At 34.6% G+C, this 13606-nt stretch overlaps 1 long non-coding RNA gene across 1 annotated transcript; it reads left to right on the plus strand.

The window, feature by feature from the left end:
• Window positions 1–1759: 1759 nt before the first annotated feature.
• LOC131035106 (uncharacterized) lies at window positions 1760–12078 on the plus strand. Its single transcript, XR_009358167.1, has 4 exons — window positions 1760–2057; window positions 2174–2247; window positions 11231–11278; window positions 11443–12078. It is a non-coding gene; the product is annotated as an uncharacterized LOC131035106 (long non-coding RNA).
• The last annotated feature ends 1528 nt before the right edge of the window (window positions 12079–13606 follow it).

Genomic DNA, 13606 nt, shown 5'->3' on the forward strand with positions numbered 1-13606 from the left:
AATTCTACAAACTTCACCAACATCCTCTTTGCCTATGTCAAAATGGATGCTTTGATAACAGAGTATGGACATTCATCAAAGCATAAATAAAACATGACAATATTCCTTAAAACAAAAGTGGTTTCATGGTTTGCAATGATTGCAGAATATGCTAAAAGAAAAAGGGTTTGTTGAAAAAGCTTTAGGAACTTTCAAGAAAATGCAATATATATGGTTTTAAATATTTGGTGAAACATGGTTTAGATATTATCAAGCAAATGCAATTGGCAGGGGTAAAGCCAAATTCTACAACCTTTGTCGACATCCTCCTTCCCTATGTCAAAATGGATGCTTTGAAAATAGGGTATGGACATCCATTAAAGTATGGACAAAACATGGCAATATTCATGGAAACAAAATATGCTTTCATGCTTTGCAATGATTGCAAGAAATACATAAAAAGGATTTGTTGAAAAAGCTTTAGAAATCTTTAAACAAAGGTTACAAAAGGTGGTCTTTTGTTGTACACATACTACACGGTTTATGGGGACACCGATCACTTTTATTGTGGACAATCATATGTTTGAATATAGCACAAAAGTGTTGCCTACCAACAAACTTATTTTTTATTATAGTGAAGCATTTTTTTGACATCTTGGAACAAAAAAAGCAAATAGATTTTGGAGAATAAGATAGAGGATGAATAAGTCTACACGTTCTTTGAGTTAACAACATAAAAAAATAATACATTTTATTGCAATTGTGCAAGGTGTACAAAAGATATCTCAATGATCAACAGGTAATTGTATTATATGTGATCAATCCTTTAATTGTTTTCATACAGTGTAAAAAAAATGTTGTCCTAAAAAAACATTTTGCATAACTTGAGGGCTCAAATTAAGCTCCATTCATTCATATTCAGTTAGCTTTACATTGAAAATTCAATTTATCATATTGTACACAATTACTTTTAACAAAGACAATTTCCATTTTCTACGATTGCTCTACCCTCCAAATACATTACCTATATTATATTTGACTATCGACTTAACCATTACATTTCGTTAGGGTGCAAGTACTAGTTATATCTTATTATTAGTGTAACCATTACACCTCGTAAGGATGCAAGTGCTAGTTATATCTTACTATCGACGTACCCATTGCACCTCCCTTTTAATACAAGTGCTAGTTTATTTCAATAGAACTGATAGAGGGAAATGATGAGAAAAATTAATGAGGGGTAAGAAGCAAATGAACGAGCACTCTTCAAGGTACGTTTCGTGGGGGTTTGGGGCCTTGAAAATATCCAAGCACTTGTCTGTCTTGTCATATTAGGACCAAAGTGGCCTGAAAGATTCCCTGAAAAGTTGCACTCTATTTACCTACTCTCACTCACATAGAGGCCAAAATGGTCCCATTTTTTCGATGTCACAACCCCAGGCCGACGACGGAAGGAGCGAATTACGGGTGCGACAACTGGACGGCATAGATTCTTTGTCATTGAGATTTTGAGGGCAAAGATGCCTAGAGATGCAGTCTGTTTAGCAGACCCAGCCCTAGGTTTTAGGGCTGGAACTCACCGTCGGACATACATGGTAGAAAATATATGACCGTTGGATCAGAATATTCGCATCTTAAGATCGTGTTGTAAGCTCCCACTTGTCTACCCACATGGTCCTCCGCGGGAAGGCCACATGAGAAACGAGAGCTCCGAGGCAATGCGTTTTTTTATTAATAAAAAATGTGTTGTAGAAAAGTAGAAATGCTTATATATACCTAGAGGAGGGAGGAATGAAGGTCAGATGTTGGAATAGGCATAAGAAAAGTGGTGCGAAGTAGTCCGTGGTTGCTGGAGGAGCCCAATTGTTTTTGTCCTTCAAACGAAGAGGTGCGAGCGCTGTCCTTTGAATGCGAGAAGCCCAGTTAAATGATATAATTTGGGCGAAGAATCCCTGTTTTTCAGTTTTCGCCTCGGTTTTCTATGTTTCGTTGGAGTCTTGTCAGGTTTTAGATTGATTGTGCGAAGGAGTTTAGGGTTGCTGGAGGAGCCCCATTGTTTTTTGTCCTTCAAACAAGAGGTAAGAGCGCTGTCCCTTGAATGCGAGAAGCCCTGTTAAATGATATATTTTGGGCGAAGAATCTCTGTTTTTAGTTTTCGCATCGGTTTTCATGCGTTTCGATTGAGTCTTTTCAGGTTTTAGATTGATTGTGCGAAGGAGTTTGGGGTTGGCGGAGGAACCCCATCGTTTTTTGTCCTTCAAACAAGAGGTAAGCCTGCTAATCCCTTGAATACGAGAAGCCCTGTTAAATGATATATTTTGGGCGAAGAATCTCTGTTTTTAGTTTTCGCCTCGGTTTTCATATGTTTCGATTGAGTCTTTTCAGATTTTAGATCGAATGATTTATACCTGCAATCTGCCCATTTTTCGCGCTTTACTCCTTGTCAAGGATTTTGCTGTCTTTTCTTGTGCTCGATTTGGTATTTGTAATAAGGGTACCAAAGCTCGAGTTGGTCTGACAGAGAATTTTTTTTAAAGAGGGTATAAGTTCAAATCTGATAAGGTATATATATATCTTGTTTCTAGCATAGTTAGATGCATCTCATATTAGTGGGACATCCTTAACTGTAAAAATAAACTTGGACATTCTTAACTATAAAAATAAACTTGTTTTCTTTCTTTTATGTAAACTGTATTCTACCATTTTTTTCATTAAAAATAGCCTTTTTCGTAATTAATCAGGTTTTTATTGCAGGGTGTGTACAAAACAACAATATTTTCATTCTGGCATGAAAAATTACATTACAGTCCAACAATATTTTCATTATGTTCTCATGTTTTTGTGCATGACTGTTTTTCTAGGTTCAGTTTGTAAACCCTTTTTCTAATTAATCATGTTTTTATTGCAGGGTGTGTACAAAACAACAATATTTTCATTCTGGCATGAAAAATTACATAACGGTCCAACAATATTTTCATTCTGTTTTCAAGTTTTTGTGCATGACTGTTTTCTATGTGAGCACGGCAGTGGAAGCAGATCCGATTTAAGTTTATCCACCAGCGGCAGATCGAGATAGAGAGCTTGCATCCGAGTCAACAGCAGCTTAAGAAGCAGCACCAATAGCATATGAGCAAGCACCTCGCCTGACATCCTTTTGACTAGCGGCATATTCAGTGGCGGAGTCCCTGGTTCTAGGTGCAGTAATTGACCGAGCGGTTTTCCCACTTGCCTTTAGAATAGTAGGGATTCGGATCCCGTGTCAGTTGCAATTATTAGATTCAGTCTTTGTCCAAAATTCTTTACCTAAAGACGCATCAGTTGTGGGTGGGAATAATTAGTGCAGTGAAAGAGATTATTCTTATTATTTACCTAAAGACGTCAGTCCCCGTTCTAGCTTTAGAGCTTCTTGTTAACCTTGACAAATTAGTAAATGATCCAATTGATCTATAACTAGCTAAAACACCAGCCAACGTAGCGAAGGAAGCCGCTAGGTAGACAGAGGCAGAAGCTAGAGAAAGGAGGGAGTAAAGACAGTTTCTTCGGATCCAGATTAAGTTGATCAAGTTAGACCCGTGGAAACACTATTATATGTGAGTAAAAGCCCGATTGATCGGGTTAAAAAGTAAAAACAAGCATCCCGCGATCTCAGATTTAGGCGCAGAGACAGAACCCCTACTAGTTAGAGAGCGAGATTTAGACCCCGCAGAATTGAGGAGGTCTTTAGGTCATAATAAGTCTATGTATCAGTGCCCGTTCGAGAGCCACTTTGAGAGCCCGTTCGAGAGCCACTTTGAGAGCCAGCAACAGATCCTCCGGGGATTAAGCTTGTTTCAAGTGCAAATTCATGAAAGATGCGTAGCTATATGTTGCCTTAACAAGCACTGGTAAAAGGTATTGATCAAACCCAGGTAATCCCCCCACTCAGGCTCACCTAACCGATGAAGGCGGAAGAAACCTACCCTTGTAGTACTGATGCTAGTCGTACTCATGCATTAAACCCCGCCTACTGATACTGAGGTCTGTACGTATCGGGTTCTTTCCAGCGTTTCTCGCTGGGGAATGTACTAAAAGTTGGAACTCCCCTGGCCCCCTATTTTGAAACCCCTAGGTAGAGATGGGCCGGTTTGTAAACCCTTTTTCTAATTAGCTAAATAGGTTTACTAGTGAGGTAACAGGTGCCGGAGAATCTGTTTTCCAGTTTCATGGAAGGCTAAAGGCGTCTGCAGATGTTTACTAGATTTGGACCTGCGTACACTGACTATTCCGCCCAGGAAATAGTGCAAACTGGTTTATAAGAGATTTTTAATCTCTGTCGAAATACAGTCCAACAATATTTTCATTGCACTGTGTACCCTGTTTTCAAGTTTGTGTGCATAACTTAAATCTTTTATCTTTGTCAAATTGAGTCCAACAATATTTTGATTGCATGTGTGTACCCTGTTTTCTAGTCTTAAATCTCCGTAGGGTTCCATTTTGACGCGGGGTTTGGGATGATTAGAATGGAAACCATAGCTGGGCAGAGGACTCTACAGCATAACAGATCTGATGTTTAGTTTTTCGGCGAGAACGTACCATGAAAAAGACGTTTGCATGCGTTTTGAATGTGCCCGTCAGTCAAGTTTGGGTTTTATCTCACAAACAGGAACTTCTTGTTTCAGAAGGTGATCAGTCAAGTTTGGGTTTTATCTCACAAACAGGAACTTCTTGTTTCAGAAGGTGAAGTTTTTTTTTATGATGTGTGATCTGCAATTCACTCAAAGTAGTTAGGTTGAGATTCCACTTTTTTCTTTGACTAGAATGCTCAATTCAGCAAGTGTTGTACAAGGTGAAAGAACCATCTCCAAGGAGTGCTAAGTAGATCACCATTACTCATGATCGTAAGAGAATCATTACATATTCTTGTGGACAACATATCATTTCAGTCAAGACAATATATCATTTCAGTCAACAAAATGAGCTCCTCTAAATTGGTCACATGCCTACATATAAACGGAATGCAATAACAGTTGTAAAATAATTAAGTGAGAGCAGTAACGAGTCAAATATGCAGAGGGTGAGTTGTCATTTGGTCAATTTTACGACTTGCTGGCTGTCCAAAAAGCTTCAACTTATCAACGTTCTTCACTTTGATTCCATGGAATATGCATATAAATACAACCGACTGCTGACTGTATTTCAACGTGCCGGATAAGCCTCACCGAGCACGCAATCCCATGAATTAAGACAGTTTTTCATCTTTACAGTACTATTTTGGACTAGGTATCGACCCCACTGGACCCTTTGGTCCACTGATGTTGCCCAAGACAACGTTTTTTAACCGTAGACATCGTTATTGCGTGTTAGTATTGTTATTCACTTTACTTTCTCGATGTTTGGTATCAACTTGCATGTAAAGCCATTATTGAAGGTACTGTTTTTTATTTTCGGATACGAGATAAATTTAGTCACGTTATATTTTAATGTTTGTGGTTATTATTGATTTTTTTTAGGTCTAGGATCTTATTATGTTTTATTTATTAGTAATGATAATGAGTTTATCTTTTTATTAATGTTATTATTGTTTGATAATAATTATATTTTTAATGCATATTTTATTTAAATTCTACTAATTTAAAAGAAGTATTATTTTTATTTAATTATTTATTAATTTAATAAGTGCATTATATACTGAGGTTACTATTATTTATTATTTTAGAAAGTTTTTATTTATTTTAAATTATTATTGTTATTAGTTTATTTATATTTTATATATTTTGACTTTGTGTTTTTGTTTATTCTATTTTGAACTTTTAAACTAGTTTTTAGTAATATTTGTAAATAAATTCAAAAATTAAAAGAGATTTAAAATAAGTACAAGATTACATGAATATGAGCAAAATCAATCATTTGTATATAGGGAGTAGAAAAGACATCCGATCTCCATGAAATGAGGAGGTGTCCAAACTGAGTCGGCACCTCTCTAACAACTCTAAACTAACTGAGTCGGCACCTCTCTAACAACTCTAAACTGACTTAACATCCTGCATGGACAAGTGCATACATGGATGACTAAATAGGCTTAAGTAAGCCTAAGTGTAATAAAATAAGTACACTAACAATATTAAATTATTTATGTTTTTAATTTTTTAACAATTTTTTTGTTAGTTATATTATAATAATAAAAAAATAGTTCTTATAGTTAATAATTAAATTTCTAAAGAATGTAGAGAATGTAGAGATAAAGGTCATTACAAATAAGATTACATATAACAAATGACACAATCTTAATTCAAGGAAGCATAAACAACATGAACAAGACCATTTTTATTGGAGAAAAAAAAATGAATGCCCAAGTCCATGTGTCACTCATTTGAGCCTATAAAATCCCAACACTTGCATGCACGCAACTTGTTTGCATGTGAAGCACTATCATAAACCATCATAAAAATATTCTAACTTGGGCAGCTAGCTTTCGTGCAATCAAATTCCTCAACATGCAAGCACCCCAATGCATCCAACAACTTTGCATGCATGAGCGCTTACCTCTAGAAATAGCCTGTTGGACCATATCATAAGTGTTGGTGTTGGAAATAAGCCACACCCGGACCGACAATGGATTGGTCCAAGAGGGGCTAGTAGCTCAGTGGTAGAGCACTCTAGTAGCGTATGGAAGGTCCTAGGTTCGAGTCCTAGTTAGTCCATGTCTCAACATGGTATCAGAGCCAGGTCCAGGCTAGGAGTCCCAAGCACACGAGAGGTGTGGCTTAAGGGGGGGTGTTGGTGTTGGAAATAAGCCACACTCGGACCGACGATGGGCTGGTCCAAGAGGGGCCAGTAGCTCAGTGGTAGAGCACTCCAACAGCGTATGGAAGGTCCTAGGTTCGAGTCCTAGCTGGTCCATGTCTCAACAATAAGTAGGTGTGTCATATGTGTCATAAAACTGTCATAACATGACACTTGTCACCCACATATACTTATTTTATGGTGTGCATAATGGGATACCTACTTCTACATGTGTAGCATGTATATCATATAGTTATTGTCAAGTAGGATGTTACCAAGCTTGTGGGTCCTACTAGGTGACTAGACATTTGTAGGCTAATAATTACATAAAATAATAAATAAATAAACACAATAACGTAATAACCAATGTTAGGATTTGCAAAGGTTGAGACCATTTGAAATAGCCCATTAATCAATTATAGGGAGGCGAGAGGCCCATAGAAGTGCAATACTATTTAAACTTTTTTTGTACTCACTAGTTTTTTTAGTGCATCTGCAACATTCTTGTCAATGTGTCAATCTTTTCCAATTTAACCTTACCATCCTCTACCATATCTCGAACAAAATGAAATTGAAATCTATGAAACTATCTGATCTAATAGGGAGATCCCACACACTATCTGATCTGATAGAGATCATTAAATTAGAAGTAAACTTTTCATTTCATTCCTTCATTCATCACATCATCTTTATTCTTTATTCTATACGAGAAAGGTACTGGGGTTGGCAGACAATAATTTTAGGGCCGCCTCGATTTGGTAGGACAGAATAGCAGGACAGATGGTACATTTCATAAGTGTTAGCATGTGGACCTGCTCTTCAAACTCCGTCTCCTATGGATGGTAAGGCTCATCACAACCGACGACATAAAATGGTTTCATTATCATCATTCGATTCCTCCTCTCCAGTTTGAAGTAGCAAGGGCCCGTCCTAGTTTAATTTTTTTGATTTTTAGTTTTAACTTAATAAATGTATGGAAATTAGTACAAACAATGATGAAATAAAGATGAGTAAACAATGATGAAATAAAGATGAGTAAACAATGATGTATGTGGCGAGTTATGTCTGATATTTAGCTTTTCTAGCAACAAACGGAACAAGTAAACGGAACGTGCTCGGCGGTTAAGCTTGACTTAAACGAAATCAGTGATATTAAATTATGTACTTGTTGTCACGAGCAGCAGTCATTTCAGAAATATCCAGAGGCTAAGTTGCCCTCACGTAAACACGATAAAAAAGGTTTAACGTTTTACTACGTGCCTACTAGATAAGGTTTTCCATTTTACATGCACATCATGACGCTACTACTGTGCACACCTTCATACGGGTCAAATCTCAACGCGTTCATTTTTTAACATTGCTGTAGTTAAAAGTGAAGGGTAAAAAAATGTTTGTAGTTTTTGCTTTTTATTTTGTGGACCACCTCGGTGGCCTAGTGGATGTCGATACCACGACCTTTTGGTCTCTTGATGTTGCCCATCTCAGAGTCTTTGGTCTGTCGTTATAGGAGCTGATTATGTCGTTAAATGCAATTGAATTAAAACAGAGTGGGCCCATAGCAAGACCGCTTACAATTGAACATATTTTGACATTGCAGTAGTCAGCAAAGGATATCCATCTTTGCGAAGATGGAGAATTTGAAGTTTAATTTTGTTGAAACAATAGTTAGCCTTGTCATTTTGATATCATCGTATCATATAAGTAATGATTTATAATATTAATTTAAAAAGAATTTTCTTTCAATGTTTCAAGCATGTGAGAAACATAAAAAGATGGTTTTTTTACTTATTCGTTATATAGAAATTTTCAAAAGAATAAAACTCATCATTCACATCCATTAAAAATGTGAAAAGAATAAAGTAAAAAAAAAATTGTGGAATCAAATTTGAGATCATTTGTCTTTTGGTACTTGTTATTGATGAGGCACAACAAAACTTTGTACTTTAATAGATTATCATCTTGTCAATCTAGGTGGTGTCTAAAGGCTAAATGCAATATATAGGTAAATCCCTCATTCTAGTACAATCTTAATCTTAATTAATTTAGTCGATTGTTTCTTTGATCTTTGGAAAGAAATTGCTTAGTAGAGTAGGAAATAAAGATATTCTTATGCTAGCATGAACTTCAATTACCTATTTGTTCATGAAGAAAAGTATCTAAAATGAAGAGATACGATTATATACTTTTTAACTTTTGAATTAAGGAAATAACATGTCTAGTCTATTGAAATCAATAATATAACTACTTGAAATCAATAATATAACCACATCAAATGTGAGATTTTTTTATAATTTTTTAAAATTTCTAATATTTTTGTCCTTTCTTTCTTTTTACTTTTAGAACTTTGTGAGATTTTTTAATATTTTTTTTAAACTTCTAATATTTTTGTCCTTTCTTTTTATCTTAGAACTCCAAGGGAAATTAAAAAAAGTGGTAGTGAAGGGTAGAACTAGCTAGATCTAGCATAGATAGATGTATATATCTACGAGGTGTGATGTATATACATTCTTCTAATGATCTACAAAAATATGATGATCATAATTTCGTGATATATGCTTATGGATTTAATGGTAGAGGCTATTAGATGAGCTACATGCAAGGGATGTGACTTGGAAGTTGAGCAAGTCTATGAGGGTTAGATGGATGATGCATGGTGCTTATGGTTTATGATGACAACTTGCTATTTATTGGGGAGAGACGTATAGTTGGTGGAGAGATATAAGCCTAATAGGTTACGATTCCAATTTGGATTGATAGTGGTGTGTTGAAGGTGTCACATGTGTTTGATTGAGTGGCTAGAGAGGTAGGCTTATGGGGGCCATGAATAGAGCCGACAATAGTAGAAAAAATTTGGGCAGAGATGGTGGAGGTAGAGTAGAATGATACCTTGGTAGTGGTAGACATAAAGGTGAAACCAAAGTACACAAAGTGGACAAAGTGATGGGGGAAGATGAGAGAGACTAAGGGTAGTCATAGTGGAGCCATGTAGAGGAGTATGAGAGGGGGAGCTAGACGGGTTCTAGCAGAAAGGATAAGGGGTGCTAATGCAAGACCATCCATGTTAAGAGGGAAGGATGAGGAGAAGTGTGAGGATATATACAAGTTCATCTATCCACAATCAACACTCATTTGTTCCTACAATTTATAATCCCTTTTGTGTGTTTGTTCTTCCAATTTATAGTTCCTATCAACACAAAAGGATCGATTTTGTGTACGAGGGATCACTCACCAATTTCTATGAATAACTAAACTCGTTTTTTTTACTTTTCTTTCAGTACATATAAGAATAATAATGATTTTAGATTAAGATAAAAAATTACAATTAGAACAACAAATAACTATCCTTCAACCATTAGAATGAAATAAGAATTTTTTTTTAATCTTATTTCTAATTCAAAAATTGTATTACATAAACCCACCTAACTCTTAATTAAATAAACTATTTATCATATTCATAAAACCTATTTTTTATTAAGAATATATTTTTACATTAATATGTACGTATGCTTATATTTATATAAATAATATAACAGCGAATGTTTGATACCATACATCTAAATAAAATAAAATATAAAAAATAAATAAATAAATCTTAAAAAAAATCTATTTAAAAGACTTCAATTTGGTGGTCATACGACCATATTTAGATATTTTTGTCTTAATATACAATCAATTTTTTTAGGAAGACTACATTCAATGAAAAAAAAAACTTTGATTAGAGAGTCAAAATGTATATAAGACTATTCTCATTTATATTTAGTGTAAGACTGCATTCAATAAAAGAAAAAACTTTGATTAGAAGACTCTTCTCATTTATATTTAGTGTACATATATGACTTTATTTATAATAAAATATATTTTAATATTTAAAAGAATTTTTTAAATATATGATCATCATAAAAAATTTGACTGAAGGCACAAGAATGATCATCAAATTTCAACTTCAAAATCTGACTTTATCCCATCACAATGCTTTTTTAACTATGACTAATCTGAATAACATTCTGAATATACAGTTGACTATATTTATTAATTATTAATTAATTAAAATTGAAAATTATGTCTGAAGTTGTATCTAGAAGCTTTGAAAATTATGTTATATTCTGAAGTTGTATCTAGAAGCTGTCAATACTATTAACATAGACGGTCTTTAAATAGATGGACGTTAGTGGGACAAATAATTGAAAATAATTTTTTTTAAGTTGTGTGAATGAAGACTTTTGCCATAAATGGTAAACTGTCTAACCATTTGCCGCATTCCAGTCGGGAGAAGGGGTGTCATGTATACATTTAAAAACAAATAATTAATTAATCAACCCTTCTAGAAAAAGCATAATTGATTTTGATGTAGGTAAGGCATTGAATTATTCTCGAAAAAAATATTTAAATATAGTATAGTTAATAACTTGCTGACGTCTTTTATAGATCACCTTTTTGGGCCAGTAAGTATAAATCTTTAATCGCTCCGTTTGTTTTTTGATGAATGCAGATATTACCATTACAAGTTCTTTTTGAGCAGGCCTCTTGTGAAACAACTGTAAGTCTCTCCTCGCCCCATTTGAATGCAGATATTACCAGAATTTTTATTTTTTCTATTACTTTTGACCTTTTCATTATAGTATGATATTCTTATTATTACAGAGAGATGAGAACATTATGATATACTTCTTATTAGTAATCATGGAATACTTGTAATTGCAGAGAGAGAAGAGATGGCAGAGAACAGATTTAGATTGGGACTTTATACCTTGTTAGTTTGGGGACTTTTAGTTTTGATGGTAGTTATGGGGATGGTGAAGGGAGACCTGGTACAGACTGAGAGTCCACCTGGAAACTTCTTTTGCAACTGTACTGAATTCAATCTGGCTGCTAGTACAACAGATTATTCGGCAGAATGTGACTCCCAGTGCCGCCCATCTGTTGAAACTTCTGCTTCTGGCAATGGCACCCTACCGTAGTGACTACTCTGCTTCTGGCAATGGCAGTGCTAAGTGATGCCCTGCGCTGGTTGTAATATTTAGTCATCTTAACTTGATGCTTCTGATCCTGCTTGTGTATTAAATTTTAATGTAATGCTTCTGCAATTATTTCCGTGTATATTTGTAAGATGATTTGCTTCAAAACCATGGTTACAAAGATTGAATTGTAATATGTGTTCTTTTACAGAGAAAGAGTGCCTTTTATTTTTGGCACAGATGTAAATTTGTAAGATGATTTGCGTCAAAACAATGGTCACAAGATTGAATTGTAATATGTATTCTTTTTGCACAGCCGAATTGGTTAATGGGGAGATCTTAAATCTCTGTCAAAATACAGTCCAACAATATTTTCATTTCAGGGTGTGTTCCCTGTTTTCAAGTTTTTGTGCATAAATATTCTTCACAAGCAAGTATGTATAAACAGTATTTAGTTTCTTAACCCTCTTTTTAATTAGTCGGTACATTTACTAGTGGGATAAGAGATGCCGAAGAATCTGTTTAATAACCACTTCTGAAAATCTGTGGGTTTGAGGAAATCCGTGGGATCTGCCAGGCACTAGACAACCATAACTGAACACAGGATTCCTGCCATGGAAAGGACTCTGCAACATAACAGATCTGATATTTAGCTTTTTCTTGAGAAGAACGTTGCATGAAAAAGATTGTTCGTATGCGTGTGAATTGTGCCCGCCAGTGAGTTTGGCATTTGTCTTTTAGGGGAAGAACACCATAACCGTTCCTTCTGAATCCAACACCGACTTAAGAAATAAAACAAATGATAATTTATAAATAAAAGTCCATTAATAAACTTCACATGTACTGATAGTAACTCACTTTTTTTTTTTTTTTTTTTTCATAAAAAAGCTCTTTTTTTCTTTTTTCTTTTTCATCAATGGCTTTTTTGTGCATGACTACTAGGTCATTTATGCACAACTACTGGGTCATTTGTGCGTAATTATTGACAATTTTAATTGCACAGTTATTAGGACATCTTTATGTAAGTATTGGGTGACACTTTGAAATGTGTATTTTTTGATCCGTGAGTGCATAATGGAGTCAACAACGTGCGTCATTACTACCCATAAATCAAAAACGATAGTTATAAGCAGTTAAGTTGCATACAGAAACAACAACAAAAAATAATCCAAATCTGATGTACAGTTTAGGATCTATGGGTGCGCAAAGTTAGCTATAATGGCTATTGGTACCCTTCCCCTATCTCATGAACTGAAACTTTTCTTTTTTTGGAACCAAAAATTTTGTTTTGGAAGGTGAAACTCAAGATTGGAATTGCATAATAACTTTCAAAAGATTCAACCTACTTCAATCCTTATTTCTTGTTGCTCATTATTTCTTTTGTTTATCTTGTTTTTTGTTATTATTTTGATCAAATAAATTGGTGTTTTCTCAATTCACTTCTAGAATAGTTAGAGATTCACTTTTTAGAGTTTTAGTATATTTGATCTTAATGTCTTCATAAACTACACTCCATGATATAATGCTGTAATTTTAACTTTCCATATTTTTATTTGTCTCTATATAGTATTTTGCTCATAATCACATGTGGGATTGAATTGTTTAACATAATATTCTCTTTTTTAGTCCAAGTTGTTTTGTTCACATCCCCACTATGACTTTCTCTCTCACATACCTTTTAACTTGTGCATTTACAATTGAACATTCTTGCATGCTAATTCTCCATGTACTCATCCACTTGATATTTTGTTTCATCCATATATTTTTTCTTCAATTTAGCTTTTTCCCTACCACAATTTTGACCAAATGGTGAACTACCATATATCCTATTCTCTTTAAATATCCTAATAGTTTAATCATACTATTAATCACGACAACCAATTCAACTAGGAAGACTTTGGCCGCAAATA

Source organism: Cryptomeria japonica, chromosome 6 (assembly GCF_030272615.1).
Source record: "Cryptomeria japonica chromosome 6, Sugi_1.0, whole genome shotgun sequence".
Lineage (NCBI taxonomy): Eukaryota > Viridiplantae > Streptophyta > Pinopsida > Cupressales > Cupressaceae > Cryptomeria > Cryptomeria japonica.